This window comes from Pipra filicauda, unplaced genomic scaffold, assembly GCF_003945595.2.
Source record: "Pipra filicauda isolate LSUMZ 115617 unplaced genomic scaffold, ASM394559v2 scaffold348_size1222971_pilon, whole genome shotgun sequence".
NCBI classification, from domain to species: Eukaryota; Metazoa; Chordata; class Aves; order Passeriformes; family Pipridae; genus Pipra; species Pipra filicauda.
Genome location: NW_024104474.1, coordinates 812,984 through 827,950, shown reverse-complemented (window position 1 = coordinate 827,950; position 14,967 = coordinate 812,984). Strand labels below are relative to the sequence as shown.

Genomic DNA, 14,967 nt, shown 5'->3' with positions numbered 1-14,967 from the left:
AAGACTCTGTTGCTGGGTGCACAGGCCTTGAGCAGACACCGAGCAAATGTCTTGTTACTGAACCCAGACTCCCAACTACCTGAGCAATATGCACTGACAACTTCAGCTTGATTTTAAATCTACCTCAGAGCCAAGTCCTTCACTGACTGACATCTTTCCAAGAGCAGCACAATGACAGCAGCATCTTGGCTGTGCTGGAGGGCTGAGAAACCAGGGCTGTTCCTGCTTCCTTCTACTACCACGAGTTTGGGAGGTGTGGAATATGCTTCATCACTCCCCAGTAACCTCTGCCAGAAGCCAGTGCTTCAATCCTTTCCATGCTCTGCCAGAAGCCTGGTTTAGTAAGTCTAGCCATATCCTACACCATTTATAATGGGAATGGTCCAGTGCCAGCCCATTATCGTTGGGACAGCAAAGTGCCAATTTGCTCATAGGGGAAGAGCCTTGGGCTGAATCTGTATCATTTATTCAGATCAGTATAATTTATTCATTACTCAGGAATATGTGATTTTATGAGTTGGCAATCAAAGGGAACCCAGGGACACAATGCATATTCAATAGCTGGCCTTCCTTGTCTCTGTGTTGCATGGAAGCAATCCCACCCAGATTTACTTGAGGGCACATCTCAGTGTTCCTGAGCAGCTGGATAGGAGAGCAGGAGTGTGTAGCCCCAGCTTGCTTAGAAAGTTAAATTGAAAACATCTTCCATCCAGTCTCTAAGACAATTTTGTTGTATTAGTCATGGCCTATGGAACAGGCCACTGGAGAACAACATGTCACACTTGCTTTTCCCAAACTCTACTGCCTTAAAACTTTTCCCCTATGTTTTTTTTTTCCCCCTCTTCATTGACAGGGATGGATGCTGGTGGCCATGCACCTATCTATACACATATTGGAATGGCAATAAATAAGGAGACCAGGTATAATTCACATCACATCCCTTAACCTTATTAACCAAGGTTCTTAACCATCCGTGCAGATTCAACCAGTGTCATTGCATTTCTGGACAGAACTGTTTTTGTCACAGAACTGACAGTTTGAGGAATATGCCAGTGTCCAAGTTTAAGTTTCATCTGGTGTTTACAAAACCAGATTTACAGCTAGTGTAAATATAGCTGTCACTATGCTTTACATCATGGCATAACAAGCAGCTAAAACATCAAAAAAAGCTACATCTCAAAAACACAGCAAAGAGACCAAAGGACCATCAATACAGCTCCTTGTAAGCGATCTTTTTCATGTGGGGCCTTTGTATGAACTTTGTTTTTACAAATAAAACATTCAAGGACAATGATGCAAGTCCAATGGCTGGGTAGGACAGTGGTTCTTTTTCCCAAGGGAAAGCCAGTCTGGTTAGAAAGGAACTTTCTTCAAATTACAGGAGACTTGTGCTCTATGAAGTGCAAACTCCCTTCAGCAGAAAGAAGTAAGCATTCACAGGCTCTTCTCTGTAGTGCCAGCTAGTATCAAATCTTGGGCCTGATGAAAGCAGTTAGAAGCTGATGTGCAAGGATTGTCTCTAAATCTGTATTTTAGGGGGCTTTTTGCATGTGTGCATCCTCCCAGAATCCTGTTGCCAGCCCTCTTTCTGAGCACCCCTTTGCTCATAAACCATAGCTGAGCAGTCAGGTGTACCTGTGAGGGCTGAAATTTTAATTCTCTGGTACAGGCAGCTGTAAGGTAAAAACCTCACAGTGCTGATGTCCTGCCACCTCCCAGAGCATCCAGAGCTAACAACAGGCATCCAACACCATCCCAACACTCAGTTGGGATCCGGAAATATTAACAGCAGTTTAGTTTCCAAGCAAAAAGCTAGACAGCATGTCATAGCTCAGCCTGAGCATTTAAAAGACCTCCCTGAAGCTCTCTCCCTCCTTAGGAAAAACAGCATGTGCCTCACTCATTCAGAAATTAGGGAACTGCAGCCTCCTGACGTTTTACACTCGCACAGCTCTCGGCAGAGCAAGCTCAGAGATTTTCCTACTGAATCTGATTCATTTAAGTAGGTGGTGAATTGAATCTGCACATGCTAAGCTTAAAACTGCTTCAGGAGAAAAAACATTGTGGAAGGTAACATATCTTTTGACTTTCCCATACACACTCAAATTATTTTGAACTACTAAGCCATTAAACCCCTTCTGTTGGAATACATTTCTTAACCACATTTCATTTCAATTCACTACCAAACTCCAGATAATTCATATTTCACCCAAGAAAGACAGCTGTGCTACAGCACTTGCTGAAGTGCTACCAACTAACTGCTACCAAATAAGCCTGCTGAATTCCAAGCAGAGATTTAAAGCCTAAGCACTTTGGTAAAGGCAACACACATTTGTCTTGCTTGGTGCTTAGGAAAATCACAGTTTATATATAAAGTCACTCCACCTCTCTGTTCTTAAAAATATGAGGCACTGACCTCCCAGGTGGGGCTTCTGATCCAGGTGAGCAGAGCAGGGATGATGACAGCAACAAAACCAATCCACAGTCCAGAGATCCTCAGCAAAGGCAGGGTTACAAGCCAGGTACAAAGGCAGTCCAGGAAATCCAAACAATAACTCAGGACAAGGAACAGATATAGAATCACAGAATCAGCTGGGTTGGAAGGGACCTCTGAGATCATCAAGTCCAACCCTTAATCCAACCCCGCTGCGGTTCCCAGCCCATGGCACTGATGCCACATCCAATCTTATCCTAAAAACCTCCAGGGACGGAGAATCCACCACTTCCCTGGGCAGCCCATTCCAATGCCTGATTACCCTCTCTGGAAAGAAATTCTTCCTAATATCCAACCTAAACCTCCCCTGGCACAGCTTAAGACCGAGCCCTCTCGTCCTGCTGATCGTTGCCTGGGAAAAGAGACCAACCCCCACCTGGCTACAACCTCCTGTCAGGGAGTTATAGAGAGTGAGGAGGTCTCCCCTGAGCCTCCTCTTCTCCAGGCTGAACAACCCCAGCTCCCTCCATGTCCTTCCTGAACTGAGGGGCCCAGAACTGGACACAGCACTCCAGGGGTGGCCTCACCAGCGCTGAGTCCAGGGCAAGAATCACTTCCTTGGACCTGTTGGCCACACTGTTCCTGAGCCAGGCCAGGATCCATTGGCCTTCTTGGCCACCTGGGCACACTCTGGCTCCTGTTCAGCTTCCTGTCAATCCAAACTCCCAGGTCCCTTCCTGCCTGGCTGCTCTCCAGCCACTCTGTCCCCAGCTTGTAGCGCTGCAGGGGGTTGTTGTGGCCAAAGTGGAGGATGTGTTTAAACCCATTCTATCCAAGTTTGAACCTTCAGGCTGGAGCTTAAATAAGCTTCTGGGCTGATGGACCACAGGTGTCGGTGGAAGGCCAGGTGAAGCTGGTGAGGGTGTGTCCAGCCTGGTCCTGCCTGGAGGGCTGGCCACCAATCCAGACCCCTGATTTGTCTGGATCTTTTTTGTTTAAAAAAAACCACCCTTTTAACTTGCTGAACTTTTCCCTCTTTTTAAGCACTTGTTTTAAAAACTGCTGCTAAGGTGGAACCTCCTCCTCCTTTGGCACACAGGGCAGTCACCAGCACAGCTTTGCACAGGTGGGATTGCTGCCCCATATCTGCAACCACAGCTCTCCTGGTAATGCCTTTGAAATGAAAACGTGAAATATTAGAGACAATGTCTTCCAATTCAGAACCCAGAGTGAGATCTGAGCTTCACAGCCACTCTCTAGAAAGTTCTCTGCATAGCTGGGTACACAGATGTCCCACAACAGCTTGAAAGTTCACTTACTGAAGTTCAGTTACAACTCTTCTGTAGCATCTACTTAAAGGAAGTGCAGTACAATATTCAGCTGTTGAAACCAGAAGGATGAAGTGCAATTATACTGCATGTAATGAAACAAATAACTTGGATGTTTTAACTGACACAGAAGATGGTATTTCTGCCACACACCTGAGAATTATTAATAAAAGTTTTCATATACACATGTGCATTCTTCTGCAGAAAAACAAAAGTTACCATACAAGTAATTAAGCCATTTTATTCCTTTTGCTCCACCTCAAGTGAGTCTAAACAGGAAAAATGAATTTGTTCCTTTTTCTTAAAGGAAAAGAAAAGAGAAAGCAACCTTATACCTTGTCAAAAGAAAACAAGCCTTTTACAAGGGGTCCTTTCCAATGTTCATTTTAAAAGTCTCTTGAGCAGACAGCATTTCAGAAGAAAGAATATGTATCATTTCCTTTTGTTGTTATACATGAATTATATTCCTCATCCTGTCAAACATCTAAAGTGTAAGCTGAGATTCCTAAAACCCTACATGGCTTCCTTTTTTTTGAAAATTCTTACAGATCTTTTTTTCTGAAGAGATGAAGATGGTGAAAGCAGACATCAGAGAAAAGGGATCAGCCAGTTTTCCAAATCAAACAGTCACAAACCATGTGAGTGAGGGGATGAAAAAGTATCAAATTTCCCTATGGTACTGTTAAAGTTCCCATATCCTTTAAACATGGTAAAATTGGAGACACCTGCCAGACAACACACTTTAGCCTACTGCTTTTGAAGGAGGGAAAATAATTCTAGCAAAAATAGCCAAATAATAATAGCGGTGTTATTGGCATTTTAAATTTGACACACGTGTTTTACAGCGTGTATTTAGTTCCAGAATTACTTAACTTGAATATTCAGCTTTAACAACACGTCTGCACTCGCTGCAGTGAACTGCAGATCACATTCTCTACTTACTAGTGAAGTCCAACACAAATGGAATGGAAGTGTCCTGTTCATCTAAGGAAGGGTTTCCTTTGGATACCCTCGTGACAATGTGAGAAAGACTAAAATAAATCCTCAATTAAAACAGATATGATCTTTGCCAAGCACTAACGTGCATTAACTGCAAACCTGACTATAATTCCCTTAAAATGATATAAAGGATACAATCCAATCATTTTAGTGCATTATTGCATTTCCCATGAAGAAAATACCATGTCATCAAACATTCCATGGAATTATATGATGACTTGATGGTTTTTTTAGAATGGACTCTCTACCTCAGCAACATCTACCTTCCAAGGGGTTTTATATGCTGTTGCACATACTTGTAAGCACTGCAAGCACTTCTAAAAGTTGCATGTGTGCTGTAGATCAAGCTACACCCATCATTTGCACTCTGCTTGATTAAGCCCACCACATACACAAATTAAAATTAAAAAAAAAAAAAATGAAAAGAGAGATGCCAAACCAAATGCTGATACATCTGTGTTTGTCTGTCCACCTTTTGCACCTCTGCATATAGAAAACATATGTCTGGAAATATTGCCAGTGTTAGTTTTGCCCACTGTGTGGCACACTTGGAAGCAACGTGGTTTAATGTGTGCTTCAAAAGTAACATTTACTTATATCATAGAACCATAGAATCACAGAATGGTGTGGGTTGGAAAGGACCCTAAAGGTTGTTCAGCTTCAATCCCCCTTCCATAAGGTTGGTCCATCCAGCCAACCCAGAGCCCCATCCAGCCTGGCCTCGAACACTGCCAGGGATGAAGCACCCACAGCTTCTCTGGGCAACCTGGGCCAGTGTCTCACCACCCTTATAGCAAAAAATATATGATGTCTTTGCATTTTCCTAAGAAACATGTTAGAGAAAGATTCATATAATTAATCAGCGTTACCAAAACAGCCTCAGAAACGATAACACAGCCCTCAAATCCTGCCTTGCTCTGCAGTGTCCTTAAGACACTGGACTAAAGTACTTCACTGGTGTTGGTTCTGAAGCAGCTATAAAGTTTGGGATGATATTTCCCTCATCTGTTCATCAGCCAAGACAAACCAGCTGATTTTATGAGTGCTCCTGCTCTATCTCTGTAGAAACCGAAAACAATACGTTTGATTCACTGCTGAAATTTTTGAGGGAGTGCATGGGTAAATCACGGCTTTGGAAGTCCAGTAACAGTTTTAGGAAGCCACTCCAACAGTGTTTTGGGCTATGCTTGGTGTGATATCACTAAAGCTGTGTGTAAGGAAGGCTTTTTGTTTGCTGCAACTATTGAATTAAAATGGAACTGTTCAAGAGGAGAATTGAACTGCTGTGGCTTTCTCTTCTCTGATGAAATAAAAATTTTGTGCAGTTCATTCAGTGAGATCCATAACAAAGCTCTTTGGCTTTCAAGCTCCTGGAAGAAAAGCAGCAAAGGGCAGCAAGTGGATTCTAACCTTGCCTTGAGCTCTCCTTCCCTGCCACGTTATACTGGATATCCCCGTGATATTTCTATCCTGTGTTACATTACAGAGGACAAAACCAGGGAACAGGACTTCTTTCTTGGAGCCTGATGTAACATGCTGGGCATTATAGATTTCCAGGCTTTACCATATCCCACACAGATATTAACACCCACTGTGGCAATTGCTGATTATGGAATCTCATGTCTGAGGTTCTGAATCATCAGGTAAATATGAGTCAGAAAACTATTGCTGCTTTAATAGACACAATGAGAACAAGAGGGTGGGGGGCAGAAGAGGAAACCTTTTTGTTACAAGTAACAACATCTTTCTTCATAACTACTGAGATTTAATTGGGGAAAAAGAAGCTTTTTTTTCTTAACTGAGTGAAATTATCAGCAATTTACACGTAGCTATGGCAACTTTCACGAGTATGAAAAGGAAAAATGGATAGAGCTGAAAAATAGATTTGCAGGGAGATTTGGAACAAATAAAGTTGAAATTTTCCAGAATCAAGTGCATTTCCATTTTTAAAAATGATCCTTTAAAGGGGAAATTTTAATTCTCCCAAGAAGGTGGGTTTTTTAGCCTACAATCAGCTTTTATAACTGAAAACCTGTCAAGGAAAAATGAGTCCATTTGTTACAGCAAAAGAGAGAAAGAAAAGCTTCAACAAGAGATTTTTAACTGCTTACAAAACCAAGCTTTTGCTTCAGATTTAATCCTATAATCACACACAGTATTTACTTGTAGTTGAATTGACTGAGAAAAGTGTTACTGTTAGGCACTTGCCTTATCTAAAGAAGCATTAAATCTGCTGGATGTGATGAAATCTGTTCCAAAGCGTTTATCAAACACCGTGAAAATCAGCAAGATTAGTAACACGGCAATGTCATCATTTGTCTAGTCAAGGGTAAAAGGTTCTTGGAAACGGGAGAAGTAGAGAATATTTACTTCAACGAGTAACCTCAGAAAACTTTGACATGTAATGCCGAGAAATCCTGGAATATAGATGCCATCTCCATGTAGTAATTCTCTGGAATACACCATCAAACCCTTTGCATGGCTTTCAGCGTGCTTTGGCTGAATTCCCTGATGGTGCTTATGCTTGGCCACTGCTGCCCTGAACATGAACTCCATCTCCCACCGTGGTGAATTCCAGCTGAGGGAGGAGAAAACAGCTGCTCACCTGAACCCCCTGCTTACACAGAGAGCAGGGGTGGAGGACACTCCTCCAGCACAGGCAGCTGATGGGTGTAGGAAGGGCTGAAAGTCACTTCTGTGTTTTATAACTCTGAAGCAATTTAATCAAAACATAAATAAAAGAAAAAAAAAAAAAACAACAAAACCAAACAGCTTTTTTTTCTACTTGTTCAGGAGTTGGTGGTGGCATTATTCAGTCACCAACATATTCATGTTAAAAACCAAGGAGACAGAAGAAGAAGGAAACTATGAAAGCATAATGGAAAGGTAAACACGTTTAAAAAAATGCAGGAGTAAAGACAGGTACACACAAAAAGTAATTGGGCTTCCAAGGAAAAAGGCCAGATAACAGCAGACCTTTAACAGAAAGGCCAAATATACTACTTGTTTCAAAATAAGGAAGGATGGAACCGTGTGCAAAACAGAGAGATCTCAATTTTCTCAGTGTCACAGAGCCATTGCCTGTATTCATAGTGGGTAATTTGGAGCATACAGTCTTTCCACAAGAGTAGGAAATACATGTTGCTTTGATTCTGGGGGGATTTAATGCTATGTACAATCATTCCCCAGCAGCACGAAAGAGAACAGCAGTGACACAGTGACTACATTTCTGGCTAGAACTGATGTTGCTTCATTCAGCTATGACATTACTGGATTTTCTTTTTTTCTGGAAGATTTTTAAGAAAAAATGAAAAAGTTAATAAGATAAGAATTAGAATTAGTATAATGAAGATCTAGTGAAATAATAATGACCAGTCATTTTTTCTAAAGTTAAATAATTCTGTTGCTAAGTGTCAAACAAAACTGTAAATAAAATCCACAACATATGAATAAAATTCCTTACAGCTGCATTGCCTTCCAGCTATGCAGATCTCACCCCTTCTGTAGCACAGCTAAATTTTATTTAATTTTTTTTTTTAAAGAGTACTTTGTCCACATTCAATATCCACGTAATTAGGTATTCTGACTGACTTCTCCCATCCTGGAACCGAATGAGCATTTTCATGTCATAAATTCCAGTTGATTCAGTGGGTGGTGAAAAGGCAGTGATTTCTCCTATTCATCCAGCAATTTCAGGAGATGGCTCTCCTAAGGACATTTGGGTTTTAAGATTGAGGTGCCCACTGCACCGCATTTTGGGAGCTACAAGGTCCCCCAAAATCTGGTTTTTTTGTCTCTGTGAGTATCAACAAATGCCAGCAACCCAAGGAGTGTGTGATGCTGCTGCAGTCATGCAGAATGAGGGCTCCTAATAAACCGTACAGTGTGTGTTGAGACACACAGTCTGCTCTTTTCAAGCCATTGCTGCTTGGCACCCATGAAGTCCTAGTGAACTACTCCAACCCAGCCCTGAGCAGGAATCCGTCATCCAAGCAGATGGTTGCAACTGCAGGCAGCCAAGAGACCACGTTTCTTTTTTCTCGTGACGTGTAGGTGTTGACAGCGTTTCCAGACAGAATTCCAAATGGCTGTCAGTTCTGAGCTTCTTGTCTAAAGGGGATGTGTCAGTGCTAATCTACCTCTGAGACAGATTACCCTTGACAGTAGAAAAATCTCCCCCTTATTACAATTGGTTTACTCTTAGCACTCGCGGATCTTCCCTTTCCTGAGCTGTTGGATGCCTTTAGCTACAGTTCACCTCCAAAGGCAAGCAGATCTCAAGAACGAAAGACTAATTTGCACGTGATTTGGGGGTTTGATGTTTAGTCCAATACATAAGGCTAATTACAAGCCAGTAGAGAGGCAGAGGCATTGAAAAAGTTTTTTGGCTTTATGCGTGTTTACACACCAAATAAAATACAGGCTTGTTCTGTGTTTACATACAAATGATTTCACATTTGATGCACCACTGTTCCATACTGCCAGAGCTGCATAAGGTGCTTGTGACCAGGAAGCCTCCTCATTCTAACCGTGTCACAGCAGAATTGCTACACGGTTTTTAAAGGACAATGTTGATATATTTTATAAGAGCACATGGCCTGTCATGATTTAGTGACAAACTGTCAAAGTCAGCTACATAAGGCTTAAGGCATAGCTAGTCTACACAGAACATATGGAAGCTTTCCAACAACCCTTAATTGAATAGAGTGGTGAACCAAGTTTAAAACAGCTGATTTCAGCTGAATCCACATACTGACAGCTGCCCTGGCATTGCCCAGTGCAAATAAAAAAGTATTAAGAAAATTAAAGAATGCATGCAGGGAACAGTAGAGGACTATCCCCAGTCTGCCTCAATACCCAAATACAGTTAGATAGTGCTTGCAATAGATCAGAGACAGAATGTTTCCATAAGCTTTAATTTGCACTTACCTTCTCTATTAGCTCACATCAGCCCTAAAATAGCCTTTGTTTATACATTACATCCTGCAGCACAGTAAACTGCCACAGCCTTCTGCCTCCCAGACCTCAGATGAACTCCTGACAAGGCACAGTCATGCCAGAGAAACAATATCAGTTCAGTATTCATTAGAGCAATGGGTGTGCAATCAGTTCCATCAGGTGAAATGAGCTTGCTTTGACTCACAAGCCAACGGCACCCACAGCAAAGTGTGCTGTATAAAGATATCTGAAGATCGATCAGAGGCGAAGATAAAAATCTATACATTGCATTCTAATTGTCTTTTCAACGAAGGGCAGACTGATTTGAAAAGGCCTAAAGTGCTTTTACCCTTGTTATCCACGTGGCTTTCTTGATCCACATGCCACAATAACACCTGATATTCCAAGGAGATGGGCAGATGCAGAGCCTTCTGAGAACCCACAGTGCTTTTCTTCCTCGGCTCCATTCCCTGTTACTGAAGCCTTTCATACCTCCTTGGGATGACTAAAGGCTGAGATACTTCAACTTGAGTCACCAGTGAAGCATGGAGACGGTGCTTTGGTACCTTCATTCCCAAATGAGCTCAAGGACACAAAAGTAATCCCCACACCTTCCTCTGGGATTATCCTTCTGTTTATCTGCCGTGTTATCACGGTACTTAAAAAGTTTTATGAGTATATTTACAGAGAAGACAATCATTAATAAGAGGCCTCCTGGGCTCGCTCTCTCGGAAAACAAGTCACTAAAGAACTCAGAAAATGCTTCTCCCTGTCAGAGAGACAAGGATTTTATGGACTCAGTTCACCATCTCCAGGAGTCCACCCAAGAGCCCCGGCTTCTGGTAAACAAAGCCCTCACCTACCCAGAGGCACCACAGCTTGAAGTGCCATATTGCTCTCATAAACTTGCCACAGACAACTGGATTTTCGCCTGTGGATCCCGGAAGCGACACGGACCGGCTGCAAAGTCAACATGAAAAAAAGGAGCATCTCACACAGATTATCGGCAGCTGCGCACGAGGTACTCGTTTGAAATTCTCCCATAATTGTGAAGGGCCTCATGAGAAGAACAAATAAGCCCTGCCATGTTTCCTAATCTTGCTACACTAGTTACACGGAGAAATGTTCACTCCTAATGATGACACAAAAGCTGCTGCAAGCTTTTCTGCTGCTTGTATCAGCTATTATTCAGTTATTCCAGCCTAACAGCGAAGAATCATTTTTGTGCTTTTCATTCTTCCTCCCAGAGGGCAACAGATGTAATAACTTATTCCCTGTCTGGCACATTAGGGCTTGAAAAATTAATGCAGTGCTGCTGAGATTTCCACTTTCTGCTTTACTTAGAGTGCCAAAGCTTTGAATTTCAGTGAAAAAATATTAAGTAATAAAAAGCTTATTTTAAGTTTGTTAATGTACTTGTCTGTTTTAATGCCTTTCCAAAGTCTCCACAAAATAAGAATTCCAGTGACTAATCTTCCAGAATTTCTTTTGCTTCTAAGCTATTATCACACAGAATCACAGATTCATTTAGGTTGGAAAAGACCTCTGAAATCGTCGAGTCTGACCAGTGACTGATCACCACATGGTCAACTAGACTGTAGCACTGAGTACCACGTCCAGTCATGTCTTGAACACCTAATTATGGTACTGTCTAATTGAGGCCTCTCCTGTTTCACAGTTATGATATACCAACTAAAATTTAAACACCATTATCAACTGTACTATGCTAAAAAATAATCAATTAATACCAATCAGTCACACAGTAGTGTATGCTTTATACCTAGGCCTATCCCTTTCTTCCGAAATATTGTCCAGCTACATGAATTCTGTAAAAGAGAGTAGTAATTCAAAGCAAATTCCACCTTTGCTTTTTCTCAAACTGTCTCTGGAAGCAACGTGAGAGGCAAACGCTGCAGTGAGTGTGTCAAGCTTGCCTGGGGCTTGGATAACTGTGCCACAAGGCTTGCAGCACTAAACCCATCTAGTTGGAGATTTCATCACAGAGGGTCCAGAGGATCTCACAGAGACAAACATATCATGTAATCCTTTGGAGAAGCACAGAGGATGGGTTTATGAATGTAAATGTGTTTCCCTGTAAATAAGCAGCTTCTAATCATTCAGGTCATACACCTTCAGCAGTCACACCTACAAACTTGCTAGCTTTGCAAATAATAAACAGATCTGTATCAGGTGATTATGGCGAAAGAAAAAGGCAAAGAGTAGTAGAGTGTGAGTTGAAGAAGTCTGAGAACGAAATCAGAGCTGGAAACTACTTCTCCTCCAAGATAACGCAGTGTTTTTTCCTGCCCTCTCCCAGACGTCCGCAGCAGGAGATAGGAAATAAACCCTTGATTTAGACTTCATCTGTGCAGAAGACAGTTCTTAGTGTCAGAATTCTTACCCAAAAGGACAGGTGTAAAGCCTCAAACTAAATATACAGGTTCAAAATGCACTAGCAGTTACAGGAAAACAAAGTCCCGGGCAATTTTCCCTTGCACTGTAGAGCATTTACCAACGCTGCTGCTTCGTGTATTCCAAGCCTGCAAACCAGCACTAACCACACATCATGACAGGTTGTCCTTGCACTCCCACACACAGCCACTTAGGGCTCTTTTCCTCCTTGACTGGAAATCCTCAAGTAATATCTCCTCTGTCCTCCAGGCTGCTGGCTGGACCCCAGAGAGTGCTGAGCATTAAAGAGCACAGACTTCATATTTCCAGTCTCTGGCAGCACTTGTTCCTTTATTCCACAGAGGGATCTCTGTTTTTCCTTAAAAGTTGGCTTTGCTGATTCAGGCTTCCTCATCTCAGCAGATTTCAGTGCAGAGTTTGATCTATCAGCATCAAAGACATCCCTCTGTTCAGAGCGTGCCTCAGCGTTCAGACAATAAGCAGCAGCAAAGTTTCAAACGAGGCTAGTGGTTCCCCTGGAGACCAAAGGCAATTAATAACATGTTTTTCTGCAAGGAGAAGAGCTAATGAAGCCTGATTTCCTACACACCTGAGACATCCATCTTCTACCCTGTCTGCAAACTGTTAACCCAGTTACTACTGCAAACCAAGCTCCTTTGCCTCCTGTCTCACCTGCTGATCTTCCCTTCCCCAGCTCCTCCTGCATCTTACTGTGACAAACAATCTTCTCTGACAAACATCCATTTTCCTTTTGTTCCAGCAGGACCTCTACGTGGTTCTCAGCTTCTTCTGTGCACCTTTATTTGTTTCATCACTTGACAGACCCACGCTGTGCCCAGAGCCTTTTGGGTACTCGGGGGCCATAAGACTGATGGCAGGCAGAGTGACTAATGTTTGCACCTTCAGCAAAAGGCACACTAAAGCACATGCCAAACTAGCAATTTTAATGAAAACCATTGGCACTTCACACCTATGAGACCTCAGTTCAGACAGAGTTGCCAAGTTTGGCTGAAACAAGCCAATAAATATAGAAGCTATTGAAATGTGTTGGACAAGTGGGACAGAAGAAGAAAAAGTGTGAGTGCAAAAAGTTTTCTTTGAAAAATCAAGCAACTGAAAGAACAAAGAAGCCTTTCAACAACTGAACTGTCACCCTGGCTCAGGATTGGATATGAAATACTGCAGTTATGCTACTGACCATCTCTATTTTTTCAGATAAAGATGTGTAAACTGTAATTTTATTAATACCTGGATCACAACAGCTGAGTCCCATTTAAAATAAACAAACGGTGTTAAACTAGAAGATGAACAAGAGTTATCAGACTAACAATAAAGAGACTCTAATTGAAGTAATTTCCTACCCCTCAAGCGTGTGATTAAACTGGATTATTCCCTATCAAATGATCTAGAAGCAAACTTACTTCGAGGAAAGCATAGCATAGCTATCCAACTGCTCAAGGGACTCCTCCTCTGGGCTCTTTGGGTATAAATTCTGAACATATCATTTAGCTCTATTGGCAGGAATACAAATGGGTTACTACTTTCATTTAGAGTTGCTCACCAAAATTTTTAAGCCAAGTTGTGACCCAAACTACAAATCAACACATCCGCTGTTAGCTGGGACTTAGAATAGGCCATAGAAATCGAAGTGTTACTTCTAGTAACATCTGCATAAATACTTTGCAGTTTTCTCTTTCTTTTTATTACAAAATCCAACTCCATAGCTAAAGGAAAAAATTAGAGGAGAACAGCATCACTAAGAGCAAGATGGCAGCAACATAGATTCGAGATTCAGAGAAGTTCAACACTGGTTCTTCTCCTGCCCCTCCAGATACAAACTGTTCGAAGGATAGAAATGGGCTGTACTAATTCCATTCTGTAAATCAACAGAATAAATGTCTTTATTTTCTGTAATCCTCCCAGACATGCAACATTTATTAAACAGGGAAAAGACTACCCTGTTAATTGCTGTTTTATGTGATCAATTTAAATTGTGTAAACAGATGTTGCCATTCTGATCAGATCATCTACACCTTTGCATTTTGTGGTCTAAGCACAAGAAACTACTGAATTGCATCTTTTTCCGAGGGGAGGAAACTTCAGGATATTTAGTTTACCTTGGTCATATTCTAGGTTGACCTCTATCTACTGCAGTGCTACGTTACAGTCATTGACTACTAGCTCTGGGATTTGTAAAAAATAAACATTTACAAGAAGAAAGAGATTATTTCATTGTCAAGACAGAGATTTCCCGCAAAGGAATTGTTAAAACATTTGCAAAGCCAAGGAGAAATATTTCACAGCGGCACTGATGGAAAAGCTCTGACTGAGGATTTACAAACCATGTGTGAAACTATTTCAGAGAGTTCTTAATCACTAGCTTAAAAAATCAGCAGGCTCTCTGAATGTCACTGGTATCAAGGATTTTTTTCTTTTTAATTGGCAATGCTTGAACTGGGTATGAGAGATTTTGTGAGGTTATCAGAAAGGCGCAGAAAGTACAGAAGTGACAGAGTGTCATGCTGCACTCATTGCAGAGGTACCCTGTCACAAAACATTTATTGAACCACCAGAAAATTTGCAGAATTTTGCTTTGACTGGGAGAGGGGGGAATATAAAAAGTCACCTTTGGACTATGTGTTGTGCCCTCATTGCCATCCACATGGGAGAACGTTGATGGGCCATAGTCCAAGGGTTGTACCAGGCTAGGAAATTCTGGAGGAGAGGAATGTCTGTTCCCCTTAGAAAGGAGTCATCTACAACTATAGCCCATCTGCTCTTCCTCGTGGGGATGGTCATGGCACAGAGGGCAGGCCTTTCTGACCTCACAGAACCCTGCTCAACATTTCATTTTCT

General features: G+C 41.9%; 1 long non-coding RNA gene across 6 annotated transcripts in view; it reads right to left on the bottom strand.

Moving 5' to 3' along the window:
• LOC113995174 overlaps positions 1 to 14,967 on the bottom strand; it is a 62,691-nt gene that overhangs the window by 33,124 nt on the left and 14,600 nt on the right. For 4 of the 6 annotated variants that reach the window (XR_003543287.2, XR_005564683.1, XR_005564684.1 and 1 more), the window contains exon 1: positions 2,417 to 2,628. The exons of the other annotated variants lie outside the window; for them this stretch is intronic. This is a non-coding gene — a long non-coding RNA (uncharacterized LOC113995174). Of the gene's footprint in view, positions 1 to 2,416; positions 2,629 to 14,967 lie in introns of those variants that run through there. 6 annotated transcript variants of the gene reach the window in all.